At 46.6% G+C, this 13,244-nt stretch overlaps 1 protein-coding gene across 7 annotated transcripts in view; it reads left to right on the forward strand.

The window, feature by feature from the left end:
• The window catches only part of STOM (stomatin), a 155,006-nt gene that overhangs the window by 70,089 nt on the left and 71,673 nt on the right, over window positions 1-13,244 (forward strand). The window contains exon 1 of one of the 7 annotated variants that reach the window (XM_068249046.1): window positions 11,279-11,330. The exons of the other annotated variants lie outside the window; for them this stretch is intronic. The gene's annotated coding sequence lies outside the window, so the exon portion shown is untranslated. Of the gene's footprint in view, window positions 1-11,278; window positions 11,331-13,244 lie in introns of those variants that run through there. 7 annotated transcript variants of the gene reach the window in all.

A 13,244-nucleotide genomic window follows, 5' to 3' on the forward strand; every position in this document is an offset into this window, starting at 1 on the left:
GTTTAAACTTGTTGTTTCGTTTTTTTTTTCCGGGAAATGTCGTTTGAGTGCTGTTGCTCGTTTTATGTGCGCTGACTTTAGTCTAGTGTGTGTATAGACCTTAGGGACAATTAGCGACTGTATACAGTATTTGAAATTGCGGTGAAAGATCGTGGCATTGTGTAAATTCACAATCATTTTTCTACTTCATTAATAAGAAAATCTGTTAAATGAATTCTCCACAGTTCTGCATGATAATGTATACGATATCTAGTGATAGTAATTGGCATTAGACCCGTCATGTGATGTGACTGTCAGTCATGTGACCAGCTGGGTTCAGGTTCTTATCAAAACACATTTTATTCCCCCTCTCTGTGTAAATAGGATTATTCTGAGCGGGTTTTAGAAATGTTCAGCATGTATGTCACATGATTATCTTTGCTCGCTATGCTGCTCTCTGGGTCTTCGCTGTGCTTGCGCTTCTACACACAGTCACAGGTGCGGCACAAGTGGGCCTGAACTCTTGCACAGGACAGAGAGAAGTGCACCTTGTATGAATTTAGGGAGTTTAGTCCGTCTATTCCCCCTCATCTGCGATTAATCACCACTGTAATTTGATCCCTCAGTTCTGTCAGCTGGCTGCCTCGGCAGAACAGCTCATTTGTAAACCTATGTCTGCTTCCATGAAAGCAGGAAGTAGATACATGGCAGATTTATTGTAGAATTTGTATCATCTGTAACAAAGAAATGTTCTTTAAAGGTTATTATGCTGTTATCTTTCAGAGCAGAGAGGAAGTTGTGAGTTCAGGTCCGCTTTGGGATTACACACACAATTACTGTCGCCTGCAGAGATCAGGACTTGATCCCTTGGGCAACAGTATTGGTCTGAGTGCTGTACAGACGCATGTGCTAGATTAGGGCTTTGTGATGTCTTCTGTTGCGGTGGGGGAGGAAGGAGACAATCTTGGCCGAGACAATCTGGGCAGCTGTACACATGCTAGGTTCTTGGCAGAGGCAGGCCGAGTTTACCGTCTTGCCTGAAAAGTGTCTAGTATGTGTACAAGGCCTAACATTGTGGTAAGAGCTTTTCCCAAGCGGTGATGGGGCGACACAGACTGTAAGATTTCGTTAGATGTGAAATTGATAACTAAATTTTGGTGTTAATGGCCATTGCTGCTGCTTGTATTCCTGTGTTAGCTGTCGTTATCGCTATTATTATATAAAGACCACTTATCGTGAAAAACTGTTACGATTTAAAATGCACATGTATGCATATGTATAAGATGTGCATTTGTTCCAAAACAGTACATTATTTTTTTCCTATGTTGCTGCTACTCAAGGTGGCCACTAACGGTCCAATCTTTAGCGAAGAATTGTTCCAGCGATTAGATAAATTTGATTGGAAATAACACATTGTAATGCATCGATTATTTTAGCTTTTATTCATTATTTCATCATCTAACCTATCTGTACTTCCTACCCAATACAACCAATTATAAAAAACATTTTTCCGTTCAACAAATTTTCTAAACGTTCGCATTTGATGAACAGAGTTTTTATCTTCTGAAAAACTGATCACAATTATCTGATCGCTCAAACAATTCCTGGGTAAAACTTGGACCATTGATGGACTGTTAGTGGCTACCTTTACAGTAGGCAGTAAAAATCTGACAGATCTGACCTGTTTTGGACTAGCCCATTTTCTCAGGGGAATTCTCTGGGTTTACTTTATTTTTAAAAGCACTTACTGAACCACAGTTGCTCAATTCAACTGCCAATAGTGTACAAGCGAGTAGGGAGGTTGGCTGACATCCTTTTTTTTTTTTTAACCTTTAGGGCTCGTTTCCACTATCGCGAATCTGCATGCGTCCAACGCATGCAGATTCGCACATGTAATGCAAGTGGATGGGCCTGTTTCCACTGTAGCGTTGTTGAGGTGCGTTTTTTTCAGCGGTAAAAAAACGCACAAAAGAGCCAACGAATTCGCCTGCGAGTGGAATGCATGCGAATCGCCGCTAATGTATTTAATAGGAAATTCGCATGCGGCTATGGTATGCGAATTTTCATGCGAATTCGCATGCGAATTCGCATAGGTACCAATGTAATTCAAACAGGCAGTGACATGGTTAATTTCGCATATACCCTCACCTATGCGAATTCGCGGCAAAAAACGTGCAAAAATTCGCATCCGCATGCTAATTCATGGAATTTCAACAGCGGTGGAATCCAGGCGATTCTGCACCGCAATAGTGGAAACGAGCCCTTACACAAATTAAATTAAACCCATAAGGAGGTGGACTAGTCCAAAACCTGTCAGGTTTGTCAGATTTTTACTGCTTAATGTTAGTGACCGCAACATAGGAGAAAAGTAGTTTATGGCACAGTGTACTGTGGAAGAAGTATACTTCTTATGTGTATTTAAAATTTTACAATTTTAGGCTAGTTTCACGCCAGCCATCAGCATTTTGGATGTGATACGATTAGATGATCGCACAGGCTTGGGAGATACCGGCAGCGATGCGTGGTAATCTCTCTTCTGGCAGCTAGCAAAAAATGTAAGTGAGGCTCTCTACTGCTAAAGCGTACGAGAGAGAAAGGCGCCGGAGACTTGGGCGCAGGACACAGCCAGTATATGGCTGATCCTGCTGCCGCACAAGTCCCAGCCGTGTTAATTACTATTCCCCCTCCAGGCCGACATGGATAGTGGGGGAATGAAATAATTCGTCTTCCAGCAGTTGCTGGAAGCCGAATTATTGTTTTAAAAGCAACTTCAGGTCCGTCTTCTGACGGCGCTGAAGTTACTCCCTGTGCCTGCGATAGCCATAGTTCCTATGGTGGCGCCGGCTGCGACCAAGTCTCCTGCGCTGCTGCGCCCAAGTGTCCAGCGCTGCATTTACCGTGTTCGCCGCTCAATTCCTGTGGCCGAAATACGAAAGCCGAAATTGCGTGGAAGAGTATTGATAGAATATGCTTCCGCACATGCGCACCGCAGTGCGAACATGAAAAATGTTAAACTACGTGCGTCGCCATTGATTTACATGACTTCCAGTCACCGCATGTCGCCACGGAAATCGAACGGTAACGCGCTGATGCTTTCACGTCAGATGCAATGCTTCCAGCGCATCGCATACGATCTGCAGTGTTCCGTAGACTTTTTCATTGCTTTAGCGTTATCTTGCGGTAAAAAAGGGTAACATAACTTCAATGAAAACGTCCTGATGTTAAAGGGGCCTCAGGCTATAATTCTGCTTCAGACTGATTTGATAAAAAGACCAGATCATTGAGTGTTTGACCAGATATTGGTCAATCAGAGACGTCTGTAAATATCAATCGATTGTATGCATGTCATGCAGTGACAGAACAATCTAAGCAATGTGACTGGGACAGAAAGTGTTTTTTTTTTTTTTTTTTTTTTTTTTTTTTTGGGGGGGGGGGGGGGGTTATTGGGAGCCAACGTATACTTGTATGTGTGTGATTGGGGATGGATTACCAGTCAGGAAGTTGATTGTAGTGACCGGTTACCTGTACGATCAGAGGCAGATCTATGCATGTGTACCAGGTTTGAAACGTGCAATATGATCAGGTGATACTTCTTCATCAAGTCTTCTCTTGAAAAAGATCCTCGTTAAGGTGCGTACACACGCACTACATCCGGCAACGACGGGCCCAACAGGCCCTCCCGCTGGGCGGACGTTCAGCCGACAGCGCATGTGACTGATAAGGCCGTTTCTGAATGATCTGCAAACAGCCTTATCAGTCCGCCGACATCGCGTTTCAGTCCGCCGACAGTGCGTACACACGTGCTACTGTCGGCTGAACGTCTGCCCAGCGGGAGAGTCTGACAGACCCGTCGTTGCCGGATGTAGTGCGTATGTACGCCCCTTTAAACAGGTTTGTCTCTGAAGCTTCTGGGCGAACACAGATTTTACTGATAGATAGCAAACAGTAGAGGGGGATTAATCTACATATTAACTGTTAAGGCAGCCATACACTGGTCGATGTGCCATCAGATCGACCAGCTGACAGATCCCTATCTGATCGAATCTGATCAGATAGGGATCGTATGGCTGCCTTTACTGCAAACAGATTGTGAATCGATTTCAGCCTGAAACCGATCACAATCTGTTCAGCTGCTCCTGCCGCCTGTCCCCCCCCCCGCGCATACATTACCTGACGCTGGCTCCCGGGCATCTTCTCCACGCTGCACCGCTCTGTTCTTGCTCCATCTCGGCGCTTCCTGTGTCACTCCGTGACCAGGAAGTTCAAATAGAGCGCCCTCTATTTGAACTTCCTGGGTCACTGCAGTGACCCAGGAAGCGCCGGGATGGAGCGGGTGCAGCGCTGAGAAGATGCGGAGAAGACGCCCGGGAGCCCGCATCAGGTAATGTATTTTTAATCGGATCGGCCGCCGCTAGCGACGCGCACTTTACCCGCGGGCGATCGAGGGTAATTTCCCGCACGGCGCGATCGACGGACCGATCCGATTTCGGGAGGAAATCGGATCGTCGGCGGCGTTTACCGCGAACGATTGGCAGCAGATTCGATTCCAGGATCGAAACGGCCGGGAATCGGGCCAGTGTATGGCCACCTTTATGCCTCTGGCAACAACCCAACTACAGCGATTTCTGTTTTTGGGAGTTCCGCTCTGCTTTTTTGAAAGTCTTGGCTCATGCACAATTACATTACAGTCGCCTTTCAAGATTGTTAAAGAGGAGCTGTCGCGAAAATCTTAAAATTTAAAACATATACAAATAGGAAGTTAATTTCTTCCAGAGTAAAATGAGCCATAAATGACTTTTCTCCTATGTTGCTGTCACTTACAGTAAGTAGTAGAAATCTGACATTACTGACAGGTTTTGGACTTGCTCATCTTCTCATAGGGGGTTCACAGGGTTTTCTTGATTTTTAAAAGCACTTAGTGAATGGCAGTTGCTCCGTCCATCTGTCAAAATAGTGTGCAGGGAGACTGGCCAGCATCTTTGTGTTTAATCATTTTTAGGAAATGTCTTTTTAAAGAATAAAGGCCATGCTCAGAATCCCCCATGAAGAGATGGAGTAGCCCAAATGTCAGATTTCTACTACCTACTGTAAGGCCTAGTGCACACCAGAGCGGTTCGGCTGCGGTTTGCGATCCGTTTGCGGCTGCGGATCCGCTAGGGTAATGTATTTCAATGGGCTGGTGCACACCAGAGCGGGAGGTGTTTTGCAGAAACGCATACTCCCGGGCTGCTGCAGATTTTGGATTGTGGATGCGTTTCTGCCTCAATGTTAAGCATAGGAAAACCGCAAACCGCTCTGAAAAACGGCAGTTCAGAGCGGTTTTCCAGGCGTTTTTTGTTACAGTAGCTGTTCAGTAACAGCTTTACTGTAACAATACATGAAATCTACTACACCAAAAACTCTTCACAAAACCGCAAAACGCTAGCTGAAACGCTACAGAAAAAGAAGAAAAAGCGTTTCAAAATCTGCTAGCATTTTGCAGATCTGCTAGCGGTTTTTGGTGTGCACCAGGCCTAAGTGACAGCAACATAGGAGAAAAGTAATTTATGGCTCATTTTAGTCTGGATGAAACGTACTTCTAATTTTATGTGTTTTTAAATTTTTAAGATTTTCATGACACTTGCTCTTTAACTGACCATTAGGGGAAAGAGCACTGTACAGATATGCTGTTGTGCTATAGCTAAGCAGCGTATGCTGCCCTATGGAGAGGAAAGGGGTGGGATGATGGTACACGAGGTAGCTGCTCGATCATTGGTTGCCGCGGGCGATCCCTAAGGCCTCTTTCACAGCGGGACGTTAATGTCGCACGTTATAAAAAACGCAGAGTAACGCACAGCAATACAAAGTCTGTGCGACATTCACAGTGCACACGTTGCGTTGTGTGTAACGTGTAGCAATATTTAGAAAGTGCTGCATGCTGTGCGTTTAGCAATACATTTGCTGCGTTATGTGTGTTGCACATGCTCAGTAATTTTTTTTTTTTTAAATGTAACGCATGCGCCGTTTTCAATCCATCAGTATGTGACAAACGGCGTACCATGAGACACAACGCAGTGCAAACTAACGTCCAATGCCATAACCTACATGCGCTGCATTAGGGGCACGTTGTGCGACTAACGTTGCATCATACGCAACGTCCCACTGGGAAAGAGGCTTAGTGTGCGTACACACACGTAATTTTTCATTGGGAAGAGAGGAATTGGCAGTGTTCCTAATCAGGCTGCACCTGAAATGACTACCAACAGAGGTGTGCAGAGCCCCCTAGAGGCTAAATGCACACCTTGTATTCAAAACAGATGCAAACTATGCTCTAAACTCAGATTTATGCAAACTGAAATAGTACATAAATGCAGCTAGCCATAAGTAAACGTACATTCCTATACAGCAGGGGGAGGTGGCAGCTCTTCTCAAAGGGCAGCACGGTGGCGTAGTGGTTAGCGTTTGTATGTTCTCCCTGTATCTGCGTGGGTTTCCTCTGGGCACTCCGGTTTCCTCCCACATCCCAAAAACATACAGTTAAATTAATTGGCGTCCCCCTAAAATTGGACCTAGACTACGATACATGCACTACACGGTGTAAACATGTGACTATGGTAGGGACTAGATTGTGAGCCCCTCTAAGGGACAGTTAGTGATAAGACAATATATACTAGGTACAGTGCTGCGTAACATGTCGGCGCTATATAAATACTTTAAATAAATAATAGGCTGCACCTGAAAAAATGTTCAATATACTTAAAATTGTATTTATGTCATTTAAATTGATGATTTCTTATTTTTGAATGGGGGGGGGGGGGTCTTAGGGCTCGTTCACACTAGAGGCGTTCGACCTTTTTTTCCAGCGCAGGCAATTATTAAAATCCTCCCCAAAATGCTTGTGCAATGATGTGCAATAAAGGTCTATGAGAAGGTTCATATCAGCGCAGGTCGTGCGCTGTGCGCCCAGCAAAGCGGTGCCTGGACTATTTTTGGGGCGTTTTTGCTACAATGGAAGGTATAGGAAGAGCGCTAAACTGTCACAAAATCGCTTTATGCGGCGATTGCGTTCGCATTTTCAAGAATAAATACATTGTATTCATTCTCTTCCGGGTCAACGAATTCACTTCCTGACTTGCGTCAGGGAGTGAATTTAAACTCAGGAAAACCGATTTTTCACAAAAACGGAACGCCCACCCAAGCCCCGGGAATCGGGGGGGAAAAAAAAAAAAAAAAAAAAAAAATCGCTACAAAAAACCCCAACACGAATGCGAGCGGAACGCAATGTAAACGAGCCCTCAAGGCGTCTCTTATTGCAAACACTTGGGTGGTGTGACCGATATCTCATGCTCATCCTCAGGGCTCGTTTCCACTATCGCGAATCCGCATGCGTCCAACGCATGCGGATTCGCACATGTAATGCAAGTGGATGGGCCTGTTTCCACTGTAGCGTTGTTGAGGTGCGTTTTTTTTCAGCGGTAAAAAAACGCACAAAAGAGCCAACAAATTCGCCTGCGAGTGGAATGCATGCGAATCGCCGCTAATGTATTTAATAGGAAATTCGCATGCGGCTATGGTATGCGAATTTTCATGCGAATTCGCATAGGTACCAATGTAACTTCAAACAGGCAGTGACATGGTTAAATTCGCATATACCCTCACCTATGCGAATTCGCGGCAAAAAACGCGAAAAAAATCGCATCCGCATGCTATTTCATCAGCGGTGGAATCCAGGCGATTCTGCACCGCAATAGTGGAAACGAGCCCTAATCCTTTGTTTAGTATCAGGGGCAGTGCACACTGGGAGTTTAACTCCATCGGGATTTCACGTCACTGAGGCTGGGAACACGCTAGGCAGTGCGGCAAACGTAGCGTTTTGCTGCATAGGCGTTTGTGCGTTTTCTGTGCAGTTGTGTTTTTTACCATGCATATGCGTTTTTCTTGCATTTTTACGTGTGATTTAATGCGTTTGCAGTTTGCATATATAAATCGCATATGCATTTTGCATGCTTTTTTATGCAAATCACTAGTAAGTCAACAGCAAGCGGAAATAAATCAAACTTTTTTTTTTTAAAACTCCTATAAAAACACATACAATACGCACAAAAACGCAATACCTCTCTGTCACCATTGACTTTCATTATGCGCGTTTTTAATGAGCTTTTGAAAATCATGCAACAAAACCAGCGTTTTTCAAAAACGCACATTGCAGAACGCAAGCATATGCGTTTTTTCATGCGGCCCATTGACTTGCATTATGTGCGTTTTCCACAAGGCTAGCGTTTTTGCCTAGTGTGTTCCCAGCCTCAATCTCATTTTCGAATATATATATGTGTATATATAAGCTGGACGCCCGGCGTTGCCCGGGTATGTATTTGGCTGGTGTTGGCCCCACCCCCTTCTCCTAACCCTAACGAACAATTACTTAATGACCAAGTTTGTGAGCTTTACGGTCTTTGGCATCAATTTGCATTGAAATAAAATAAATCTGGCTGTGGCTCCACCCCCTTTTCTGAATTTGAACCCAAATCACCCAATGGCCAAGTGTACCAGGTACAGGTCATTAACAGTGCAAGAGGCTTGTGCCATTAACAGTGCAAGAATGACAGCGATTAAATATTCCCCTTAAAAATCAATAGGTGGATTTTGATTGGCTCTTGTAGGCTCCACCCTCCTTTCTGAATATTAATCCCAGTCACCAACTGTGCAAAGTTTGAGAACCCTACCATTAATAGTGTAAGAATGGCTGCAGTTTACATTCGCCCAGTAAAATTTGTATTTGTCTCCGCCCACTTATGACCCCCTGTTGCCCGGGTATGTATTTGGCTGGTGTTGGCTCCGCCTACTTTTCTAACCCTAACACACAATTACTCCATGACCAAGTTTGTGCACTTTGCAGTCTTTGGCATCAATAATTTGCATTGAGATTAAACAAATCTGATTGGCTGTTTGTGGCTCCACCCCTTTGTCTAAATTTGAACCTCAGTCACCCAATGACCAACTGTACCAGGTTTAAAGGAAAACTTAAGTCAGCTAAAAAAAATGACTTTTACTCTCCTGGGGCTCTCCTCAGCCCCCTGCAGCTGAACGGTGCCCTCACCATGTCCCTCTGATACGCCTGGACTCGCCGGCGGCCACTTCCGGTCTGGCCGTCCCCGGCGACAGGCTGGGAACGCGGCTGATTATCTGCGTCCCCGGCCGCAATAGCATTATAGAGGGCGCTATTGCACTGTGTGTGCATTGTCTCTTCTGAATATTAATCCCAGTCACCCAACGACCAACTGTGCAAAGTTTGAGAACCCTACCATTATCAGTGTTAGAATGGCTGCAGTTTACATTTTCCAGTGAATTTTGTATTTGTCTCCTCTCCCTTTTTGGTTATGGGGATAAAAAGCATCCTATCCTTTATTCCAGGTAATGTACTATGTGTGTGCCAAATTTCGTTAAAATCCGTTCAGCCAGTAACAAACATCCAAACTTTCCCATTTATTATATTAGCAGGATATATAGTTCTATACAAGTTATTCTGGTTGAATACAATTTGACAATCACACCATACATTTCTTGGCAAATTTGGTCTGAATTTTCCAACACGTCCGATCTCAAAAAACTCCCCAAAAACGTTAAGTTCGATCAGATTTCTCTGTCAAACAAAAAATTAATTTCTGTTCAACTGATCGTTTTCATCGAGTTGCGTTAAAATTGAACAGAGAAATTGTAACATGCGTGGCCCCCTTTAAGCTCAGCCTGGCCGGAGTGCGGTACAGTGCGCAGTGATCGGTGTGGAGGCGTGCGCAGTGTGCTGAGGAGGGATGGGGGCAGGGGGTCATGGGAAATGTCCTCTTGTTTATCCTTTTTCCATTAATAATACTGTTTTGCTTGTGGAATCGCTCACTGGCATGTTTGGCAATCCTGATGTGACCACATGACCCTGCGTGAGAGTGACAGCCACAACTGTGACAGTCACCTCTAGCCGCACTTCCTGTCACCAGCAAGGCGTCCCAAAGAGTCTGTCCTCCTCCTCTATGGTATAAACGGGAAGAGTTAGCTGAGCAGCCCAAGGCCTCTTTTCCATGAACTGATGAGCTGTGTGCTCAGCAAGCAGTTGCCAGGCAGCAGTGAGCAGTTACCAGGCAGCAGCAAGCAGTTGTGAGAGTTTGAGAGGCGTTTCACTGCCTGTAAACAGTTTGTGGAAAAGAGGCCTAAAGCTGGCCATACACTAAGCCGATTCCCGCCAGATCGACAGCAGATTCGATCACGGGGATCGAATCTGCTGTCACATCGTTCCCGCTACACGCCGAATTTCGATCCATTTTGTCCGCTCTCGTCCATCGCTCCATGCGGAAAATGACCGTCGATTGCCCGCGGGTAGGGAGCGCGTCGCTAGCGGCGTTCGAGTGCCCGACGACCGATACAATAGAGCCCGCATACATTACCTGCTCCGCCGGCGCTCACTGCTGCTCCGTCTCCGCTCTGGTCTCCAGGTCCGGCATGCTTTACTTCCTCCTGCCCGGCAGGAAGTTTAAACAGTAGAGGGCGCTCTACTGTTTAAACTTCCTGCTGGGCAGGAAGAAGTAAAGCATGCCGGACCTGGAGACCAGAGCGGAGACGGAGCAGCGGTGACCGGGGGCAGGCGCGCCGCCGGAGCAGGTAATGTATGCGGCGGGGGGAGCGGCGGCGCGGCGGCAGCACCACCAGCACCACCACCATAACCGATTGTGGACGGTTTCAGGCTGAAATCGGTTCACAATCTGTTTGCAGTAAAGGTAGCCATACGATCCCTCTCTGATCAGATTCGATCAGAGAGGGATCTATCTGTTGGTCGAATCTGATGGCAAATCGACCAGTGTATGGCCACCTTAAGGCCTCTTTTCCGAGGGCAGTTGATAGGCAGGCAGTGAAATACCTCTCAAACTCTCACAACTGCTCACTGCTGCCTGGCAACTGCTTGTTGCCGACAGGTAACTGGTTGCTGACAGGTAACTGCTTGCTGAGCACACAACCCAACTTTCACACGAGCAGTTGATAGGCAGTGAAAAGCTCGTCAAACTCTCACAGCTGCTCGCTGCTGCCTGGTAACTGCTTGCTGCTGCCTGGTAACTGCTTGCTGCTGCCTGGTAACTGCTTGCTGCTGCCTGGTAACTGCTTGCTGCTGCCTGGTAACTGCTTGCTGCTGCCTGGTAACTGCTTGCTGCTGCCTGGTAACTGCTTGCTGCTGCCTGGTAACTGCTTGGTGAGCACACAGTTCAACTGCCCGTGTGAAAGGGCCCTTAGGCCTTGTTCACATTGCGTTCCGTCCATGTTGGCCGGTTTTTAAAGCATTTTTTGTTTCCGAGTCGGAGTCGGATGATTTTTGTACAACATCCACAGCCCTGGTAAGTATTAAGGACTAAGGAGTCGGAGCCATTTTGGGTACCTGGAGTCGGAGTTGGAGTCGTGTTTTCATAAACTGAGGAGTCGGAAGGAGTGGGCATGTATGGTGACCTGTCCTGATGCCCAATGCCCCCCCCCCCCCCGTTCTCTTCTGCCCCTCCTCCTTTCATACCTAAAATCCCTCCAGCAGCCTCTTCCGGGTTGCCGGTCTCAGCCATTACTGTGGCTGTAATTGTGACATCATACGCATGGGCAGAATGCTTCCTGGCCGCCGTCACGCGCTGTAGGAAGTGCAGCCAGGCCAGCGCAGGCGCAGTGATGCCCGACTTCGACCAGGAGGAGCCGGCCAGAGGGGCTTTAGGTATGAAAGGAGTGGGGCAGAGGGGAATGAGGGGGGCGGTGAGCATCAGGACAGCCCCCCCTACATGCCTGCTGCCCCCATTTCTCCTTCTGCTTTGGGCTCTGGTATCCTTTAAGGACAACTGAAGCGAGAAGGATATGGAGGCTGCTATATTTCCTTTTAAGCAATACCAGTTGCCTGGCTGTCCTGCTGATCATCTGCCTCTAATACCTTTAGCCATAGATCCTGAACAAGCATGCAGCAGATCAGGTGTTTCTGACATTACTGTCAGATCTGACAAGACTAGCTGCATGCTTGTTTCTGGTGTTATTCAGACACTACTGCAGCCAAATAGACCAGCAGGGCTGCCAGGCAACTGGTATTGTTTTTAAGATCTTCGCAACAGTTAATCTTTAAATTTAAAACATACAAATAAGAAGTGCATTTCCCGCAGAGTAAAATGAGCCATAAATTACTTCTCTCCTATGTTGCTGTCACTTACAGTAGGTAGTAGAAATCTGACATTACCGACAGGTTTTGGGCTAGTCCATCTCTCCATAGGGGATTCTCAATATGGCCTTTATTCTTTATAAAGACATTCCCTGAAAAAAATGTATACAAAGATGCTGGCCAGCCTCCCTGCACACTATTTTGGCAGTTGGATGGAGCAACTGCCATTCACTAACTGCTTTTAAAAATAAAGAAAACCTGAGAACCCCCTATGAGAAAATGGGCTAGTCCAAAATCTGTCTAATGACAGATTTCTATTTCTTACTGTAAGTGACAGCAACATAACAGAAAAGTAATTTAGGGCTCATTTTATTCTGGTAGAAATTTACTTTTTATTTGTATGTGTTTTAAATTTTAAGAGTTTTGCGACCGTTCCTCTTTAAAAGGGAATAAATACTGCAGCCTCTGTCTGTATGCCACTCACTTCAGCTGTCTTTTAACTGCCTTACTGCAGAAATAATCCTGTGCCTTTTATTCGTGTGTACAGCAGACTATCAGAAATGAAACTGAGCTCATATAGGGTGCATGGGCAGGGTGTGAGAAGTAGCGCTGTGCATGGGTAGGGTGGGAGAAGTGGCGCCATGCACGGGCAGGGTGTGAGAAGTAGCACTGTGCATGGGCAGGGTGTGAGAAGTGGCGCCGTGCACGGGCAGGCTGTGAGAAGTGGCGCCATGCACGGGCAGGCTGTGAGAAGTGGCGCCGTGCACGGGCAGGCTGTGAGAAGTGGCGCTGTGCACGGGCAGGGTGTGAGAAGTAGCGCCGTGCACGGGCAGGCTGTGAGAAGTGGCGCTGTGCACGGGCAGGCTGTGAGAAGTGGCGCTGTGCACGGGCAGGCTGTGAGAAGTGGCGCTGTGCACGGGCAGGGTGGGAAAAGTGGCGCCGTGCACGGGCAGGGTGGGAAAAGTGGCGCCGTGCATGGGCAAGGTGTGAGGTGGCGCTGTGCAGTTTTGTGATCCACAAGCGATCGGAAATCGTATCACAAAACGCTGCTAGTGGACAGCTTCCCAGAGTGCTCCTGGGCATGTGGCTGCTACGCCTGTCGTTACATCGCTAATCTCCACGTTAC

The sequence above is a fragment of the Hyperolius riggenbachi genome, chromosome 8 (genome assembly GCF_040937935.1).
Source record: "Hyperolius riggenbachi isolate aHypRig1 chromosome 8, aHypRig1.pri, whole genome shotgun sequence".
Classification (NCBI taxonomy): Eukaryota; Metazoa; Chordata; class Amphibia; order Anura; family Hyperoliidae; genus Hyperolius; species Hyperolius riggenbachi.